At 44.9% G+C, this 22,041-nt stretch overlaps 1 protein-coding gene across 1 annotated transcript in view; it reads right to left on the bottom strand.

The window, feature by feature from the left end:
• LNX1 (ligand of numb-protein X 1) overlaps positions 1-22,041 on the bottom strand; it is a 181,309-nt gene that overhangs the window by 158,725 nt on the left and 543 nt on the right. The gene's annotated exons all lie outside the window — the stretch shown is intronic.

Here is a 22,041-nt window from a genome sequence, read left to right as displayed (position 1 = left end):
CTGGTAGCAGAGTGCAGAGAAGATCCTGTTGCCCAGTGTGGATCACGCAGAGAAGATGCTGTTGCCCGGTGTGGATCACCGTCCCTGGGCTGCTCTACCTGTCCTCCAGCTGTTAACGACGTACAGCCCCCTGCTTCTCCAGAGACCCGCCTTCTTCTACACAGTCACTGCTGAGAGGTGACACCTCTCACGTCCCCCCTCAGCAAGAGGGATGGCCACAGATAATGACTGACAGGCATGGGTGCCGAAGTCTGACTCCCTTGCCTCAGGGTGGGATGAATTCTGAAAGGGATTTCATGTTTCCCACTGGATCAGCTCAAGCTGGAGTAACTGAATAATATCCTTGCTTAGAGTTTTCCCTGCCTTCTCCCACTTCCCTCACTCCCATCCTGAGAACGCTTCCTCGGGAAATCCTTCGTATAAGAATCCTTGTCTCAGGTTCTGCTTCTAGATAACCTGTCCTAAAACAAGGAGTGATTATATAGTATGTGGACGATGGGGAGAGAGGGGTGGAAAGAATCTCAACTTGGGGGTCAGATATGTCTGGGTTCAGCCCCAACTTCATCACTTCTTAGCTGCATGAATCCATCAAGTGACCTGAACACCACGATCTTCTGTTTCCTTCTCTATAGACCATGGGACAGCCACACATGGCTTGTAAGGATGTCGCGATGATGGCATTAAGTACAGGAGAGTGGATGTGAATGTCCACGTCACACAGCAGGATTTAGTCATGTCGGTTTCCCTTCCCTCTTGGAACTTTTGCACCACTTTGGCTCTCCACTGTCCTCTTTGGTCGCCCTTGCACTAAGGTTTTCTTAGGCTCTCCTTACTCTTTCTCCCCTTTTATATCTTCTTTTTACTCTCTCCTTTTTCCCAAGGTCTCCACCTCTTGTTTTTTGCTGCACTTTTCACATCCCCCAGCCACAATAAATGAAGAAAGATGCGCGGCGATGTCCAGAAATACAGACCCTTGTCCTGTGGACCACGGCCAGGGAAGCTGAAGTGAGGTTATCAGTTTTTGCCAGCTCGGCAGAGTGAGGTTGGGCTTAGTTTTGTAAACAGGACTCAGGGGGCTGCTTTGTGGCTTTTCCTGAAATAGTATTTAGCCAGAGAAGGATATGTTATTTTCCTTCTAAGATGAAAATAAAGACCATTAAAAACCAATCACACTAGTGCTTGACATAAGAACCCTCATCACCATCAATCTTCCTCATCTGGGCCAAATGGTGGACCAGAAGGGAACTAATCCCTGCAGTTCGGACATAAGGCAAGAGTTTACTGGCTCAGCCACAAACTGGTCGTGGGACCTTGGGGAGATTGCATAACCTCCTTAGGGCCCAGTTTCTCCATCACCAGAAAGGTTATACAGCAAAATATGTGCCAGCTACATCACATGGGACCTCCTAGAATTCATGAAATATTATGTGGGAAACCCTGGAACCCTGTGCAGAAACTGATTGAGAACAACGTATTTTGTTGTTAATATTCTTATTAATAACACTGAAACCATTGCGAATCAACTCAGTAGGGCATGGAGGGTACTGTAAATCACGTGTGTCACAATAACATTCTACATTGAGGATGGTGGGAAATCTGAAAGTCCTATGTCAGCTTTGAGTATTATTAGCTGGTCAACTAGATTTTTATAATAATAATTATTATCATAAGCCTCGTGGAACAGGCTGAGCTCATTAATACTTTTTTTGTCTGCCCAGCTTATTTTTCTATTCTTCTGGCATTGGTATGTCCTTCCCTCCCGGAGCTCCTTCTCCGCTGCCTTGTCCTCGTGGGGCTGCAATCTTAGCCTGTCATTACCTAATAGATTCACTACTACACCCCGTAGGAAGGGCGGGCACGTGACCCAGCCTCGGTGGCTGATTCATCAAGTCAATCAGAGTCTTTCACCAGCGTTTTGGAATGGGGGTTGGGTGCGGAAAGGTAGCACCCTCCACCATTCTGAAAAGAAGCAGTTAGTTCGAGGCCTGCCATCTATCTTTCTTGTCACTTGGGGTGGGGGTAGACAGAACGCTGGCAATCCACTGTGTGGGCGGGAAGTGCAAAGGCAGCTGTGGGAGAGAAACAGGGCGCCGACACTGTTTCAGCTGGAGCCCCACTCTGGACTTCTCCGTTTTGTGAGCCAAAGAAATGCCTCTTTTTCTCTCTTAAGTTTGAACTGGGGTTATTTTATGTAACTCACTACTATGTTTAAAAGAATTCATTTGATTAAGAAACATAAATTTCCATTAAGGAAAGTGTTTTCCTTCCTAAATATCTTATAGTAAGGAATATGTGTGATGAGAATAGATGGAGTCCATTCGGTGCACATATATTGCAATTCTTACAATATTACCATAGAGAGAAAAATAATATCTCGGCAGACATTATGTATGATTTAATATAAAACATGTCTATTGGGAAGTAAGTGCGTGATTTGACCAATATTCTATCCAATGCATTAAAAACAAGCCTTCTTGTAACAGGCTTTTCCTACCGCTTCCCGCAGGGTGCTTCAGAACACCACGAGCTTGGGAAAGTCGTCACAGTGAAGGTTGTCCCCGTTCTCTCTCACCAGTGCGCTTCTAAGCGGCCACAGACCTGAGATCCTTTAGTCTGGCTTGTATTCTCTGCCCAGAACATTAAAGAACCCCCAAGAGACTGAAAACCAAAGTAGAAGTCTTAAATCTTGGGTCTCACGGTTTTAGTCTAGCACTTGAACCATCAGGGGTGTCGTGTCCATTTCATTCAAGTTCACATTCCTCACATCTGTTTTAAACACAAATATATGTACTTCGTGTCCCAACCGTGGCTGGGAAGATGTTTAAAGCTGTAACTATTTATTAAGTGTGCATAAGACGGCAGTGTGGGCCTATAGGGGAACTAGAGTATTGGGCCCCACTTCTGGCTCCACGGCTCATTCCTGTGTGAGTTTGGGCAGGTCCATTAAAATCTCTGTGTTCCCGAGTGACATTTAAGAAAAGGAGACGTCAGTCTTTATTGGCCAGCGCCCCACAAGTAATAATGACTGGGGACAATACCTGCTATTCAGAGCGGAAATCAAAGGGGAATCTCACCGAGACCACACATCTATTCCTTTTTCTCTTTCTCTCTTTTTATTTTTGTAAGGGAGGAGGCATGGTGGAGCAGGAGGGGTCTATCCTTGCCTGGCTTGGGGGAAAACAGAACTTCATTGTCTCAAAAACAATATCAGCCAGCACCTGTTCATGCATGTCACTGTGGTAAGAAGACAACAGTGTGAATAAAGTGGCCCCGTTTGCCATTCCTCTCAAAGATCCCAGGAAAAGTGATGGCAAAGCAACTGTACCAGCATCTCCGAGACATCGATGGGCCCCTCTTGCACCTTAGAATACAATGAGCAGGGCTTTGAGGCAGGACTTGGGTGCTAAGGTGATTCTCTTCCCTACTCCTGCGGCCTTAAATGAATTATTTCACCTCGTGAGTCAGGTGTCAATAAGAGTAAAACGGAAATGGTCATGCCCGTACGTATGTGTGTGGAAACACTCGCACGCAAGCACCTAACAAAATGGCGCATAGAAGCAGCCTAATGAATTCCAGTTTTCTCCCCTCTTCCATTTACTCACTTACTTTGCTAGGAATTTGGCAGTAAGATAGTAAGTAAAGCAACCTCCGTACTTGGCTATCAGGGAGGCAGGCCTTCGGCCCTATACGCACAATTAGCTGTTCCCATCACACGTCCATATTCAGACTCCAGAGATAGTTCTTGGATTTATATTGACCCTTTGCATCAAGGAATGAACAAACATATATGAGGAAACATGGTCAAAATCTCTATTTAAAGCATCTGTTTGAAGTGAAGGTATTATAAGCTTTTTCTTGTAACCTCCCCTCCCCACAAAAAAGAGCAACTGAGGTGATAACACAGACGACCCAGACAGAAGCAGTTTGGGTTATATTAATGACTTCGGACTGAATTATCGTCTCAATGTGCTCACTTTCATTACTGGGAGGACAGAACATATGCTAAAGCAGTTAAGTGAGAGGAAGTCCAACTTGTACTGTCAAGGAACCTCATGATGCAAATAAGAGAATCCCAATAATCAGATCCCATGCACCCTCACAGCTGCAATGTCGTAAATATGCGACAAGGACTGCTCTAGCCCCCATGAAATTCGTGTTTTGTTTTCCTCAAAGCAGTAGTTCTCAAACTCTTTTTGGAAGCTATTTCCAACAGCAAAAAAATTTAATAACCCCCTAAACCAAAATGTTTGTACCACCATTGCATGAAAAATATAACCTGCGTCGTAGGAGTCATGGTACAACTTTGATGAAATTTCCTGAGGAACTGCCAAAGTAAGAAGATTGATCTATTCTGGGAGCAAGGCATGATAATCGTTCCCTAATTTGCAAGGGGTGGCACCGTACATGTCCTGTCACACACGCTTTCTCACAACAAGCGTGCGACATGGCGGCATTGCTCAAGCCCTAGAAAACCAGGAAGCAGGCGTCATTATTGCTGCATCTCATCATTTCTCTGATGCCAAAGGGTGGACTATGTTCCTTTCTTTGATGTACCACCCAGAAAGAAAACAAAATGCTGTCAATTAAACCACAACACGTCATCAGCGATGAAGAGACTGCTTGAGATATGTTACGATGTGAAAGAATGAGTGTCTTAGACCTGATGAACTATGGACTTTCCCTTCTACAGACGAGGGAACACATGCCTCACTCAAGGTCAGGCTGCTGATGGAGACAGAAGCCTGAAGCCCCACTCAAACTCAGACCTCCTGACTTCAACCTGAATGGGCTCCACGCAAACACACCTATGGTTCTGAAGATGATCTCGGAAGCGAGACAGAAGGTTCCTACCAGGTATTCCTGAACATGCCACTTAAGAAAGAAAGCATCTGTCATGATAGCTTGCAGCCATCATGGGGCATTTTTAACCAGAAATGACAAATTACTTTCAAAAGGGAAGGATGAATGGCCAACCACCTTCTGTCTTCACAATATCTGGCATTAATATAACGGAGGTACAGTCAATCCTATTCTTGGATTCCATATTTGCCAATTCATCTACTCACTAAAATTTATTTGTGAGCCCCAAATCAATACTCATGGCACTGTCACACTCTTGTGAGGACAGTGAAAAATACGAGTGACCAGCTGAGGTCCGACAAAATGCCTTATTCCAGTACTTGTACTGAACCTTTTCAGGGTCCACTGAGTGCCACATTTTTTGCATTTTTTGCTTTTTTTTTGGTGATTTTGGTATTCAAAATGGTCCCCAGATGTACATTTGATGAGCTGTCCAGTGTTCCTACACGCGAGAAGGCCGTTTTGGCCTTATAAAGAACATAGGCGTGTTCGACATGCTTCGTTCAGGCCCGTGTTCTTTGTGCTGCTGGCCATGAGTTCAATGTTAATAAGTGAGCAATACATATTAAATAACGTATCTTTATACAGAAACACACATAGGACAAGGTTATGTATTGGTCAATCGATGAAACTGTTGGAACCAGAGGCTCACAGAAACCTGACTCTGCATTTCCCCTAGGAGTGCTTAGTACTTACTGAGACTTAACTGTTTTGGGGTATTAAAGTGTCAAAAGGACTGTTTCTTCTGCTGCTAACTTTCCAACCATTCATATCTCATGACTGCAAATCCAGTGGAGAAGTCAAGTTACAGGAATAATCAGGAGTTTTTACATATATGCATGTATGTGTGTATACATATATACACATACATATATACACACATACATGCATATATATAAATACACATACATATTAAGTAAACAAAAAATTATGCGCAGTGACAAGATCTGGAGGGAAACAGAGAATAAAAGTATGACATGGTGGGAATATAGGTTTTTAAACATTCAGGCCCAAACAGAGGCTGGTGGGGTGACAAAGCAGCCCAGAAAGCAGCACCCGGGAGGTGATGCCTGCCGAGATTTCCTTCTCCTTTGGAGTGCTTCCTTGGCTGTGGAATAAGACTTGATTACAGCGGAAGCACGGAATTCTGTATAAGCTTCTCGAACTTTCTAGCCTTCTTTTTAAAAAGTCAGTAAAAAAAAAAAATACAAGGAGGGAGAGGAAGAGGAGGAGGATGGAGAAAATGAGTCTGGGATCTTGGTGTTTTTCTCCTGAGGATAGAGTGCTGGCAAGCACGTCAAACACACACCTCATTGCTAAAAATGAGGGTCCAAGTCTTTTGTTTTATCCCTTGATGTGATATAAATGATAAAGAGCCACCAGTTACAGAGGGACCGCCCTGCATCCGTAATCCTGAAAAATGTATCAGTTCAGGGGGAGCTGCTGTCAACGGTGCGGACAACCAACAAGACTGCACCATTATGGAAATACTGCGCCTCCCCGGTCTGCAAAAGAGGACTCCCCACATTCACTTAAGGAGGAAGGAGAGTGGAGGGCCTTGGAAGGCCGTTTGCTTCCTTGTGGCCGGTGACTGATTTTCCACAAAATTGTGCATTGGCTAATTCTCACAAGAGGTTTTAAAAATGAAGCTAGGGTTTCAGGTTCGACTCACATGAGCTGCCTTTATTCGGACAGTCTTTGTTTTCCCCAGTCTGGTCGGCCGTCCTTCCGGGGGGCCTTCCTCAATCCCTGGCGGGGGCTGAGGCCCAGCCGTTGTTCGGGATGAAAAGGTATTGGAAGGCCGTTTGCTTTAATTGGAGCCTGCACCTGCAGACCCCAGCCTCAGAGGCAGCTCGCTCTGCTGCTGCTGTTGCTGTGTGAGTGTGTGTGTGTGTGTGTGTGTGTGTGTGTGCATTTGATTTCCTCAATGAACACTGGGATACGGCTCAGCTTTTTGGCCTGAAAATGCTGGAGGGGATCCAAGCTGCTTGGTCACGGTCACTTTCTCTGCTCTGGGCGGGGAGGCACTCTCTTTTCTCTCCTCTGTAAGAAGAAGGGATTTTGCCATGCAAATATATCCAGTGTGCTTTGACCTAATCTCTTCTGGCTCTAAGAGGCCTTACCCAGATGAAGGGGGCCTTCAGGTTGTCTGAGGGGTGCCGAGGCAGGGCTCTCTCCCACCCGTGAGTTGCTGCATTTTTTTATGAGTTTCTCACACTTCACTCCAGTAACACTATCCAGGCAGTGACTACAACCTCTGTGCTCAGCCTGACGAGAGGGAAATGGAGAAATCAGCCCAGTGGGTCTCATGAATGACTGTGCCTCTGTCCCCCTCACGACACCCTGGCTCCAGAGCTCCTTCCTAAGGCGCATATTCAGTGTAGACTATCTGATCGACTTTGGCATCTGGAGGTGGCCACGCCATCATCACCACCACTGAGATAATGAACATGTCCGTCACCCCCAGAGGGTTCCCAATGCCCCTCGGTAATCTCCACCCCCCACTTCCTCCCCCACCAGCAACCTGAGGCAAACATTGATTCGCTTTCAGTACCTATCGATTAGTTGCATTTTCTAGAATTCTGTATAAGTGGAATCAGATAGTAAGTATTCTGTTTGGTTCTTTCCACTCAGCATAAAGAATGTGAGATTCATTTCTATTGTGTGTATCAACAGTTCCTTCCTTCTTACTGCTGAATAGTATTCCACTGTAGGGACGTACTAATCTGTCTATTCAGTCACCCGTTGATGGGCATTTGGGTGGTTTCTAGTTCTGGATGATTACAAATAAAACTACTAGGAATACATGGGCACAAGTCTTTGTATGGATATAGGCTTTCTTGTCTCCTGGGTAAATACTTAAGGGTGCAATGGCTGGATCGTATGGTAGATGTACATTGAACTTTTTATGAAGCTGCCTAAGTGTTTTCCAAAGTGGTTGTACCATTTTGCCTTCCCATTAGTACTTCTGCTTCCTACATATCCTTACCCGTATTTGGTATGGTCAGTCTTTTTTGGTTTAGCCATTCTAATAGATATGTAATGATATCTCATTCTGGTTTTAATTTGCTTTTTTCCTAATGACTAATGATATCGAGCATCATTTCCATGTGTTTACTTGTTATTTCTATGTCTTCTTTTGGCTAAGTGACTGTTGAAATCTTTTGAGCCTTTCTTAAATTGGCTCCCCTATTTTTCTCATGGTTGAGTTTGGAGAGTTCATTATACTATTTCTCCCAGGGATATTTTTTTATTTCAAGAATTATCCTGGAATATAAGACACTACAAAGAAAAGTTTCATAGAATTTTTAGCACTAATCAGAGCATGTGCGGAATAATTTGGGGGCCCAGGGCCTTCTAGTCCCTGGAGATAACACTCCATATGTGCCATTATAATGATGAAAGCAGGCCTCGCCAGAAGTCCAGACAGGTCGAGGCCACATCCATTTTTGGAGGCTCTTGGGGTGTTAAACATGGAAGAAATTCCAAAATAGACATATGAAAAGTGTGATATATTTTAAATGTATGTATTGAGTACATTAATGCTTTTGACCAAATGCAAAAATTCAACATGTATATAACATTGGAGATGATGTCAAGATTTTAAATTTGAGGCCCAAAGTGGGGCCTGAGACAAACGGCTTTCCTGGACACCGGAACTTGTGATAGGCCATGAGAGACCAGCACAGCTTGGGGCACTTCCGATGTACCCCATATACCCTTGGGGTCACATCCGGCATGGCTACTCTAACCATTTATGCTTGGGGTCAAATGAATGCTACAGAGATGGCTATACAAGAAAGGACCATTTCCCAGATACACACAAATCTCTTGTCACAGTGGTGGCATGGGGAAGGCAAATCATGGCTCTTTAGGGCCCTTTGAAGGGATCCCTTGCTCCACCCACCTGAGAGCCTGAGCGGCCTGAGTGGCCTGAGAAACCCAAAGCAGATTTCTTTGGGGGAGGTTAGAGCCTTAGCCTTTTCCACTTTGTTTGAGTCCTAATGGTGCCGTGACTATGAGAGGCGTTGCTTCACTCCAAGGATCCCAGAGACCTTCTAGACGGATGCATAGAAGCTCCCACCCTCTGGGCTTGTTCACCATCACTTCTGTGACCTCAATGTCCCTTCACCTCTGGGTGGACCCAGTGCAGCGGCTCCACATGGGGTGGTCTCGTCCTCCAGGGGACATCTGGCATCATCTGGAGACATCTATGATTGTCAAAACTTGGGAGGTATTACTGGCATCCGGTGGGTTGAAGCCGGGGACGCTGCTACATACCCTACGATATGCAAGACAACTCCCCACAGCCAAGAATAAGCCAGCCCCAAATGCCAGTGTTGGCCAGGCGGGGACCCCCTGATCGCGATGACTTCACCAGGCGCTGACCAGACGGACAAGGGATAGGACTGTTGCAAGCTCTGGGAAAGCGGTTCTTTGCGCATGAAGATGAGCGCTGCAGTACCGACATGCAGCCTTGGTCCAGAAGCTTGAGGGGGTATGAAGAGCGGGCTGCCAGGCCCCTCATGCTCTCAGCCTTCCTCCCCGTTCCTTCTCCCTCCAGGAACTCTGGAGGATCATGGACGTGCTTGCAAACCCAGTGCTGCCGCACGGTGACTCTAGGCAAGTTACTTAATCTCTCTAAGCCTCTGAGAAATGGAATAACCTTAGTATTTTTTAGAATTATGAAAGAAGATAAGCCAAGCCACGTAGGGTTGGACGGGGGCTGGCGCAGGAGAGGAACCCAGTAGGAGGCTGTGATTGTTACTATTTCAAGAATTGAGCACCTGCTGAACACAAAGCCCCTTGCCAGGGGTGCTGCCCAGCCACTCAGCTCCAGTTGGCGACAAAGTTTTGTTAGTCTACGGAAAAACATTTACTCGAAAAGCCTTAACGATAGCCCTCACCCCTCAGAAACGCAACCTGATGGATATGTTGAACTCACTGTGTTTTCACTTCACTTTAGTGATGAAAGAAATGAATGAAAAGGGATTCAAGTGAAAAAATGTGCCAAATATTGAAGTATTTGTGAATGTGTGTAAATATATACCTACAAATTTGTTTACAGCCCGTGGCAAGACATGTCCATGATGTGCTTTGTCAGAAAACACAGCACTAGCTGGGACTCTCCTAGCAAGTCCTGGGGAACTCGAAGGCTGTCGCATTCCAGGACGGAGCAGGACTCCATGTCAAGTGACTTGGATAACATCTCAGTTAGGGTCCGTTACCCAGCACCAGAAGGGCCTCATTGCCAGATGGCCAAGCAGAGACTGTGAGGCTCATGCCAGTCTGAACTCGGGGTGTTTCTGGAAGGTCATTGTTGCAAACCCAGAGAACCAGTTCTGTGAGGTTGGCTCAAAGGGGATATTTAGTCAGAGTAACAGAGAGGTGTGGTAATGGAGGGGAGGAAGTCTGGGTAAGGATTACAACCGGCAGTCAAAATGCTCTTCTCGGTTTTCAAAAAGAGTGAGGGAGAAGTAATGTTTTGGTTCTGGCCCTCAGACAACACCTCGTTTCTTGCCAAGTACAGGAGAGCGAGCCCACAAAATCGCCAGTGAGCCAAGAGATAATCCAGGTGATAAGGACTCAGCCTGGTGGCATCTGGGCCAAAAAAATAAGGACAGAAAATGTGGCTCAGCTGCATTTTTGCCAGTGTGTTTTCTCACGGGACAGGAGACACATTTAGAAGTATAGATATGCTTTGCACTTGGGAAGTCACAGTGGAGCTAACACAAATTAAGAAGCCTTTGGGCTCCTTGGGCAAGGGAACGCTTATGACACTCTGTTCATGGACACTGGAGCCATGAAAAATCTCCCTAGGAACATTCTAGAAGACAGGCTAGATCTCCCGCCAGCCCAGGAATGTGGCAGAATCTTCTAGTGCAGAGAGTGAATGGATTTAGGAATTTCCTTCCTTCAGGTGGGCTGTTCTCCGCCTTAAGGAGTCAGTGTGCATAACCATCCACGTTGTACATGGATGGGCTATTCCAGAAGAGGGAAGGAGATTAACCTACTTATATCAAAAGGCCCGAAGGCCACAGAAATTGCTTTTTAGTAATAAGGATGGCTGTCACCGAGCAATGTCACAAAGAGCAGTTAATTCTATTCTTTCTTTTTTAATAACCACCTGAGAGAAGATAGATTTATGGAAGGAAAATAGTTGGGGTGACAGGCATTCTGTCCATGCTGCTGACCACTCTGTGTTGAGATCAGCAGGAACGAGGCGCTGCATGGCATTATCTTGACCTTCACTGAGTTTAGCTTAGATGAAGTATTCCTCATCCGTTATCTATGGCCACTAGGGGAAAAGGAAAGAAAACAACAGGCCTTTCTGCGTCTCTAGTGCTTATGTTAGTGTCTCAGTCACGGTGTTTTGAATGGATGACAGTGGAAAATGCTCTCCTTCTGCGCCTGTGTTGGTGAGACTATTGATTATCACTCAGAGTTCCCTTTAGACAGCCTAACGTGATCAACTTCTTCTCCAAGTTCAGGTGATGAAAGCTCTGTACCCATAAAGGAATGGCTTTATTTCTGTCTTTCTGAAGCTGAGTATGCTGTCGTTGGACATACCTCCCTGGGCTCTGAGTTCCAGGCAGCTTAGGGTTCAATCTGATGCTCAACTATACCACTCATGTAGGCTCTCGTGGCATCCATCCTTGGTTCCTACTTCTTCTGCTCTTGTCATTCTATTCTTATTTATATTTCCCCTGTCCCTAATTTAAATTCTTGATTATATTTTCCATCATTCTGTTGCAGAGCTCACAACCTCAGATGCCTCCAGCTGCCAAGCAGGCAGCAGTAAATGGAAGTAAGTAGGGCTATAGGGCATGGTGTGGACTGTGGCAAACTGGAAAACTTCTTCCCTGGCCACTCCACTGAAAGGCATTGTTCCTTTACCCCACTCTCAGTCTCTATCCTGTGACCCTGCTTTATTGGTTGCATTTACCATTTTCTGTAATTATTTATCTGTTTGCTTAATGATAGCCTGCCTCCCCTCTATGTCCCAGCACCCAGAAGATTGCCTGACACAGAATTCTCACCCAGTCCGCATTGGCTGAGTGAGTGAATTTGCAGATAAACATGCGACCTGCATGGCCAGATGTTCCTATATTTTAATAGAATTTGAAATTTGGATTTTTACATGAAATCATCTGATTTTTAGATGCTGGTGGCTAATGTGAAAAACTAAAAACACCATGCTGGCCGGAAACAAGCTAGTGTGTGGTACTCTTCTACTCCCTATTATCTGCTTATTGGCTGCACAGTTTCTTTGTAGAATGAAGTAGTATACAAATAAATAAAAACACACACCCAGGGGGCCTGGGTGGCTCAGCTGGTTAAGCATTTGCCTTCAGCTCAGGTCACGGTCTCAGGGACCTGGGATCGAGCCCCACATCAGGCTCCCTGCTCAGTGGGGAGCCTGCTTCTCGTTCTCCTTCTACTTCTCCCCCTGCTTGTGCTCTCTCACTCTGTCAAATAAATAAAATCTTTAAAAAAAAAGCAACACATATCCGTTTTATGGCTTACAAAGCACTGTTACCTGCTAGTATTTCATTATTGTTCCGATTTTACGTATGAGTAAATTAAGGCCCCACAGAGGGGAAGTAAGCCTGCGAGATTAGAAGTGGAGGAAGCAGTGAAGGCAGGAACCACCCCGGGGGCAGAGCCGGCCTCCTGGTCAGGTGTTCAGGAAAGAGGGAGGAAAAGCCCTTCTTGCTCTGTTTCCTCTCGTCTTGCTGACCCAGAACCAGAGGTTAGGCGGATGCTTCACCCGACCCAGGCTACGACCTCAAATTCACATTCAGCCTCACGCTGGGTCTGTTTCTGTACCTTTCAGTGCAGAAGGAACCAGCACAAGAGAGCGGGGCAGATGTCTTTCCAGACCTTCTCACGTAGCACCTGGGGCTCACCTGCCAGCCGTCAAGAGCTGAGAGCGTTAGATGTGTTAGCAGCACACACGTAATTGAACAATCAACATCTTGAACAGTCTCTTTCATGTCTGTATCTTCAAAATGATGCTGATCTTACTTGTTTTAGGAGGTGATCTCCTTACATCCCGGGAAGACCAGCAGGTTGTGATATAGCAGAGACTATCTCAGGACGTTTTTGAATTTGACCAAGTTCTGACCAAGATTTATTTTCTTACTTCTTTTCCCAGAGAAGTACTTTAAAATACAATTTGAGTATTGAAGTTGCAGACCCTGACATTTCTTAGGAAACTCTGAGATGTGAATAATTTCTCCATAAATTATAGAATTATTTTCCTTCTACAGTTCCCCTAAACACGTTTTCCTAGAAACCCCTTGCTAAGGAAAAAAAGTCCAGCTTGATTGGCATTTCTTAATTATTATTATTTTTAATTGGGATAAGTACCAAAAACATATAATTTACCATTTTAACCATGTTAAAGTGTACAGTTCAGTGGCATAAAGCACATTGACGCTGCCGGGCGGCGCAACATCGCCACCGTCCATCTCCAGAACTCTTTTCATCTGCCCAACCTGAAACTCTGTGCCCAGTAGACACTAATTCCCCAATCCCCCTCCTCCCAGTGCCTGGCTACTCTAGGTTCCTCAGATAAGTGGGATTATACAGTATTTATCCTATTGTGATTGGCTTATTTCACTTAATTAATGTCTTCAGGCTCATCCATACTGCAGCATGGGTCAGAATTTCCCTCCTTCTGAATGCCGGAAAGTATTCCCTTTTATGTATATACCACATTCTGTTTGTTCATTCATTTGTTCATGGACTTTTTTAAAAATTCACGTTAGTTAACATATAGTGTATTGTTAGTTTCAGGATAGAGTTTAGTGATTCATCAGTTGCACATAACACCCAGTGCTCATTACATCACATGCCCTCCATCATGCCCATCACCCAGTTACCCCATTCCCCCCCCACCTTCCCTCCAGCAACCCTCAGTTGGTTTCCTATAGTTTAGAGTTTTTTATGGTTTGCCTCTCTATTTTTATTTTATTTTCTTTGTCCTTCCCTTCCCCTATGTTCATCTGTTCATGGACTTTTGAGTTTCTTCCATCCCTTGGCTATTGTGAATAAAGCTGCTATGAATAAGGGTGTACAAATATCTGTTTGAGTCCCTGCTTTCAATTCTTTTGGGTAAGTACCCAGAAGTGGAATCACTGGATCATAAGGTAGTTCTATTTTTAATTTTTGAGGAACCTCCATACTGTTTTCCATAGCAGCTGCACCATTCCACATTTCCACCAATGGTGCACAAGGTTCTTACTAATACTTGTTATTTTGTGGGTTTGGCTTTTTTTTTTTTTTTTGATAGCAGTACCCTAATGGGTATGAGGTAGTATTTCATCGTGGTTTTGATTTGCATTCCCCTAATGATTAGTGACGTTGAGCATCTTTTCATGTGCTTATTGCCATTTGTATATCTTCCTTGGAGCGTTGTTGTTTTTTTTTTTTATTGTTGAGTTGTAGGAGTTCTCTATATAATTTGGACAGTAATCCCTTATCAGATACATGGTTGCAACTATTTTCTTCCATCCCACAGGTTGCCTTTCACTGTGTTCATTGTGTCTGATGCATAGAAGCGTTTAATTTTGATGCACCGTGTGCACTTCTGAGCTTCTGTTTCTGGTTCCCCTGCCTCTCAGGAGATGTGGGATGCGGGAAAGGAGGACTGCCCCACAGCTCCAATGGCAGGGGGCTAGAAGGCTGCTGCTGAAAGGCTGCCAACTCCTACCTCAAAAAGACTTTAGGATGGGTTTCAAGAATGCCCCCACTCTCTGACAGTGGAGCAGTCAGGGTGCAGAAGTGCTTCAGCAATAATTGAACTTTAATATGGCCTCTCTTCAGCTTTGGGGTAGCCTTGGTTGGTGCTGGTGTCAGAACAATCATAACCAATCCTATTGTCCTGGGACTCAATGAGTGTGTACAAGGGCCACTCCTAATGGATCTCTGTGCCCGGGAAACCAATAAACAGAGGTCTCCATAGCGTGTCTCCTTCCTAACACTGGGACCTTCAGAAGCCAAAACGATGAAAAGATTCCCAGTGGACTTCCATCCCCCAAAATATGTCAAAAGAAAACAACAGTAAGCCATAAAATAAGCTTACAGAAGTGCACAAAAGTTCTGATTTTTCTCAAGAGAATGACTTCAGAGTTTCAGTTGAAATGCCCAAATCCATTCTTGTAAAATTATCTGTTTTAATTAAGAGTGTTTTCGGTGTCTCTGCTTTGCCACTGCCTTAATCCCTTTGTGATCCACCTACTGGGAAATAATAATAACATCTAATACTTGTTAGATGCTTTATATACACTGCACGTTCGTCTATGTACTCGGTAAAAGAACTAATTTAACAACTGCCCTAGTCTCATGAGGTAAATGCTATGATAATCTCCAGTTTTACAGTCAAGACAACTAAAGCACAGAGCAGTAACTTGCCTAAGATCACACAGCTAGTAAGTGGCAGAGCCAGGGTGTGAACCCAGAAAACCCGGCTCCAGAGCCTCTTTTCCTCTATTCTAAAATCCAGCTCTATGGGTCTTTCTGTGGGCAGCGGTCCTCCATCGGCCTGCACCTGCATTTTCAGCTCCGCCCTTGCCTCTGGCCCTTCACACGGGGCTCCCGGTGCCTCTCCCCAGCCCTCCTCACCTTGCCGATCCTGCACAGTCAGGCTTCCCCTCGGGCATCTGCTCTCTGCTGCCCTGTCCCCTGACAGGCTGTTGAGACAGCTAGCACTGCACTTAGTCAAATAGAAATGTAACTGTCTGACTCTTCCCACAGTGGACTCAGAGTTTCTGGAAGGTGGACCCCAAGGTTCAAAGCTCTATGTCCTGACCTAGCCAAGGACCTGGTACCTAGAAAGTGCTTAAATATTTCGTTTTGAGGAAGTAAATGAGGAAGAGCCTAGACAGGGACTTGGAGTAGGAAAAGGAGCAGTGATTGCCCAAATAGTAGTTTTCACCCTGGAAATATTGTTAGGACCCTAGCAGACAGTCAGCCGCCATGTCCACACATAGATTAGCACAATACTGAATGGAATAGAATGAATGATGCGAACCTCAGTCCCTTAGCCCTGATACTGAAGACATGGGCCTCTCTGCTCTCCACAAATTAAAGAGTAACAACAAATATATGCGTGCAAATGTACGTCATGGGTCACAGAGTGACTTCCGAGTTTCTCGAAAATGTCAAAATTGAATACATGTCTTCTTTCCCTTCCTTTCTCTTTCTAAATAATTCAGTCTTTCAAGCTATGCCATGGGGCCAAGTAAGGTAGTCACCCATACAGGGGGTGGAGGAGGTATGGTGCCCAGACAGGGTGTCAGAGCCTAAACAGGGTGAGGAGTTAGCCACATAGAAGGGCTGCCTCATACAGGTGCCAGAGTCTGGATAAGCAGAGGAAGGTATCCCTGCGGAGGGCAGCCTGACACAGAATTTCAGAATCCAAGCGAGATGAGGAAGGCAGCTGCGTGGGGAAGGGGGAGGCGGCAGTGGTCGTGACAGCAGTTGGTCACAAACAAGGGGACTGATCAAATGTACTAAGGATGTTGGGGCCAGCTCAGACCAGTGTTAGAGAAGAGACTTACAAACCGTGAAAGGGAGAAAACTGGAATAAAGCCGGTGGTGTCGGATTAGAATTAGAAGTGGCAATATGAATTTACGGTTTTCAGTGCTTATAGGCCAATATAGAAACACACACACGGTCCTAGCTCTGTCCACTGAGAGAGTCTGAGAACAGCAACATTCCAATTCGCAACAAACACATCTAGCAGTCAGACTTGAGATTCTAAAATGCTACTAAAAGGAACTAGAGCTCCTTGAAATAATCGCTGGTTTTAAGGCTGGAACATATCATTATACCAGGGAGTCAGGACGTGCTCAAAGAATGATGGGAACATGTCAGAAGGGCACATGGAACTTTGGATTAAGAATGAGACACTTACGTAACTTCAAGTACTCTGCAGAACACTTACGAATTAAAATGGAAAGAAGAGTAACTTTACAGTGGAGAGCCCTGGCAGACGCAACTTTCGTCATTTCAGTGAAGTTTAAAATCACCGGCCACCTGACAGGACACAATGAGAGGAACACAGCATCATTTCTGTGATGTTATTTGCCAAGGTATTAAAACTTGAATCGGAGCACAAGGAGACTCAGACAGACCCAGATTAAGGAACATTCTGCAGAATAACTGGCCTATATTTTTTTAAATGTCAAGGTCATGAAAGTGAAGTAAATCCTGAAGAAGGTTTGCTCTTGGAGCAAAGAAGTTGGTGACAGCAAATACAACCCTCGATTCTGAAAACTTGGTCTGAGGATTAAGGGGCAACTGATGGGAGTGCGTGAGTAGCTCAGTCGGCTGGGTGTCCAACTCTTGGTTTTGGCTCAGGTCGTGATCTCATGGGTAGTGGGATGGAGCCCCACATCGAGCTCTGTGTTCAGCGCAGAGTCTGCTTGGGACTCTCTCATTCTCCCTCTGCCCCTCCCCTTGCTTGTGCTGCATGCGTGTGCGTGCGCGCTCTCTCAAAAACATATTTTTTAAAAATAATTAACAAAAGTGGCAACTGATGAAAACTTGCTGGGGTCTGAGGATGAGATAATAGGAATATATCAACATTGATTTCCTGACTTTGTGGTCATGTGGGAGAAGGTCCTTGTGTATAGAAAACGTGCACTAACGTACATGGGGAGAGGAGGCGCTGTTTTGGCAGCTTACTCTCAAAGGATTCAGGGAAGATACAGGGTAGAATTCTTCGTACTATACTATACCTGCGACTTTTCTAGAAGTCTGAGGTTTTTCTACACACATACATACGTACCTACGTCTATTCTGCATCTCTATCTGTAGCTACAGCTACCTGTAATGAACACGTTAGGTTGGAATGATAACGTTTTCCAAACTTTCCAGAGCACAAGCACCCAGAAGCAGGATCAGGGTCTGTCTGTACATGTTGGTTCTCTGACGAGGTCCAAAAGAGAAGTATTCTCATCCCACTCATGTAGTGAAGAACGGAGAGATTCCTGAATAACTAGAGACATATGCAAGGCTGATCACACCGGCCATTTGACTTATCTGATGAGGGGCTCATCTGCCAGAACCAAGAAGTAGAAATACTGAGGCTCCTCTGTCCTCTTAGAAAGCCCATGGCATAACTAACTAGAGGCCAGTTCTTCAGTGTTCATCTGGAATGTGGATTGTGCAGGGGACTCCACATTCATTTGGGGTTTGGCCCACAGTGCTAATAATGACAACCACAGCCTGTCAGGCATCCCCCGTGGGCCCGAGACTGGGATGTATATCCTTTTATGGGTCCTTTTAATAATCTTCACAATGGTTCTCCTTGATAACTATTGTCCCCATTTTATAGATAAGGAAATAGAGATTCAGGGGCGCCTGGGTGGCTCAGTCGTTAAGTGTCTGCCTTCGGCTCAGGGCGTGATCCCAGTGTTCTGGGATCAAGCCCCACATTGGGCTCCTCCGCTATGAGCCTGCTTCTTCCTCTCCCACTCCCCCTGCCTGTGTTCCCTCTCTCACTGGCTGTCTCTCTCTCTCTGTCAAATAAATAAATAAAATCTTTAAAAAAAAAAAAAAAGGAAATAGAGATTCAGAGAGGTTTGTTACTTGATCATTGCTGTGGGCTGAACTGTGTCCTCCCAAATTCACACATTGAAATCCTGATCCCCAGTATCTCAGACTGTGACTGCATTTGGAGACAGAACCTTTAGAGGTTATTAAGTTCAAATAAGGCCATCAGGGTGGGGCCTAATCCAATCTGACAGGTGTCCTTACGAGAAGAAATTTGAACACACAGAGAGAGACCAAGGGGTGCACACCCACAGAGGGACGACCACATGAGGACACAGCAAGAAGACGACCAACTGCAAGCCAAGAAGAATGGCCTAAAAGGAGCCTACAAAGCTGTGATCACAAAGACAGCATGGTACTGGCACAAAAACAGACACATAGACCAATGGAACAGAATAGAGAGCCCAGAAATGGACCCTTGGCTCTTTGGGCAACTAATCTTTGATAAAGTAGGAAAAAACATCCAGTGGAAAAAAGACAGTCTCTTCAATAAATGGTGCTGGGAAAATTGGACAGCTACATGCAAAAGAATGAAACTTGACCACTCTCTCACACCATACACAAAGATAAACTCCAAATGGATGAAAGACCTCGATGTGAGACAGGAATCCATCAAAATCCTAGAGGAGAGCATAGGCAGCAACCTCTACGACATCAGCCACAGCAACCTTTTTCATGACACATCTCCAAAAGCAAGAGAAACAAAAGACAAAATGAACTTGTGGGACTTCATCAAGATAAAAAGCTTCTGCACAGCCAAGGAAACAGTCAAAAAAACTAAGAGGCAGCCCACGGAATGGGAAAATATATTTGCAAATGACACTACAGATAAAGGACTGGTATCCAAGATCTACAAAGAACTTCTCAAACTCAATACACAAGAAACAAATAAACAAATCATAAAATGGGCAGAAGATATGAACAGACACTTTTCCATGAAGACATACAAATGGCTAACAGACACATGAAAAAAATGTTCAAAATCATTAGCCATCAGGCAAATTCAAATCAAAACCACACTAAGATACCACCTTACGCCAGTTGGAATGGCAAAAATTGACAAGGCAAGAAACAACAATTGCTGGAGAGGATGTGGAGAAAGGGGATCCCTCCTACATTGTTGGTGGGAATGCAAGCTGGTACAGCCACTCTGGAAAACAGTGTGGAGGTCCCTTAAAAAGTTAAAAATTGAGCTACCCTATGATCCAGCCATTGCACTGCTGGTTATTTACCCCGAAGATATAGACGTAGCGAAGAGAAGGGCCATATGCACCCCAATGTTCATAGCAGCAATGTCCACAATAGCTAAATCGTGGCAAGAGCTGAGATGCCCTTCAACAGATGACTGGATTAAGAAGTTGTGGTCCATATATACAATGGAATATTACTCAGCTATCAGAAAGAACGATTTCTCAACATTTGCTGCAACATGGATGGCACTGGAGGGGATAATGCTAAGTGAAATAAGTCAAGCAGAGAAAGACAATTATCATATGGTTTCACTCATCTATGGAACATAAGAAGTAGGAAGATCGGTAGGAGAAGAAAGGGGGGTAATCAGAAGCGGGAATGAAGCATGAGAGACTATGGACTCTGAGAAACAAACTGAGGGCCTCAGAGGGGAGGGGGGTGGGGGAATGGGATAGGCTGGTGCTGGGTAGTAAGGAGGGCACGTATTGCATGGTGCACTGGGTGTTATACGCAACTAATGAATCATCGAGCCTTACATCGGAAACCGGGGATGTACTGTATGGTGACTAACATAATATAATAAAAAATCATTAAAAAAAAAAACTAGGGATGTACTGTATGGTGACTAACATAACAAAAAAATATATTATTATAATAAAAAAAAAAGAAAATCCAAAAAAATAATAACAAAAATAAATAAATAAAAGGAGCCAAACCTGCCAACACCTTGATCCTGGACTTCCAGCCTCCAGAACTGTGAGAAAATAACTTCGTTGTGTAAGCCACCTGGGCTGTGGTGTTTGGTTACGGCAGCCCCAGCGCACGAAGACAGTTGTGCTATGTGCGTCTGTGGCTGAGGATGAAGCTGGGATTCAAAATCACATCTGTGCAGCTCTTTTCACTATCTCCTGCTACCTCCCTACACACAGGGCCTCTACTGGGAAGCCGTTTTCTGCCTCCCCCAACAGGTTGCCCAGAACACCCACCCAACACCTCACAGATCCTTCCATCCATGGTCCCAGGGCACTTACTGCACTGCAGATAGTTGGCTGCACACAACAGAGTCACGATGTTTGATCAGATTGAGAGTAGAGCTCCTCTTATCCGCATTCTAGTGTCTCCCATGGAACCGGGCATAGGGTAATTACAATAGCACTTATTGAGCACTTCTTATGTGCCAGCAAAGGCTTTACACGCCTTATCTCATTTAAACCTTAAGACAACTCCATGAACTAGGTGTTACCATTATTCTCATTTTACATATCAGAAAACTGAGGTCACAAGGGTTAACTGAATTACTCCAGGGCACAGAGCAAGTAGGTAGTAAAACCAGGATTCAAGCCTAATTCCCAGAATGTGCTCTTCACCCCCGGCTCTGTTGCCGCCATCTTGCTATAATTGCTCCCTGAGCAACTTCCGTGAGGAGTTGTACCAATCCGAAATGCTCTGCCTCAAAGTCCCCTCTTTATGCCAAGCTCAAGTGTGAAGTTCCTGTCCTGTGGAGGGTCTTCCCACGTATATCCTCCGCCCTCATCCCCACACTGCCCTCCTTCAGCACTCCTCGGAAACATGGCCTGCATCAGGCGCTGACATGAGAACCAGCGCTGGGCACCAAGGATGTAGTTTATCAACATTTCCCGAACTGGACCATTCAATGCCCAGGGATGGATGTAAACAGTGATAAATAACAAGGTGGCATATGGCACTGTATACTCTATCTCTAGATTTTCTAGGAGAGTTTCAATTTCTAAAATCCTATCCTCTCATCACATCATTTGCCAGAATACATGGCAGAGAATATAGTCTGGTATTTGGTTTAAAAAGTAGAGTCACCAGGACCCCAGGGGGCTCAGTCAGTTGAGTGTCCAACTCCTGATTTCAGCTCAGGTCATGATCTTGGGGTCCTGGGATTGAACCCCAAGTCTGGTTTTACGTACAACAGAGAGCCTGCTTGAGGATTCTCTCTCCCTCTCCCCCCTGCTCATGCTCTTTAAACAAACAAACAAACTGAAAAATCAAAAGGTAGAGTCACCATTCTACTGCAAAGAGGCAGGAAAGGAGGTCAGATGTGCTCTCTGTTACTTACCTACCCACAGGCTAACAGGCAAGTCAAATTTCTCTGGACCTAAATATCTTCGTGAGTCACACTGCAATGGCAATGCCTGTTTCTACTACAGAAATGAAACGAAATATGTGGATGTGTTCTGAATCGGTAAAAAATAAAATAAAAAGGCAGTTTTTATTTCTGCAAATATAGGAAGAAGTTTCTTAGGAAGACTGGTGCAAAACAAAAGAAAGAAAGAAAGAAATCCGACATTAAAAGTGTAAATATCCTGAGGGCCTTTCTGGAATGTCTCGAAAAAGACATGAACAAGCCTTTCTAAGTTCTCTTCAACAACCTGGGGTGGGTGGGTGGGTGGGTG

This window comes from Ursus maritimus, unplaced genomic scaffold, assembly GCF_017311325.1.
Source record: "Ursus maritimus isolate PB19 unplaced genomic scaffold, ASM1731132v1 scaffold_8, whole genome shotgun sequence".
NCBI classification, from domain to species: Eukaryota; Metazoa; Chordata; class Mammalia; order Carnivora; family Ursidae; genus Ursus; species Ursus maritimus.
The sequence above is the reverse complement of the archived record's forward strand: the minus strand, read 5'-3'. Positions and strand labels throughout refer to the sequence as shown.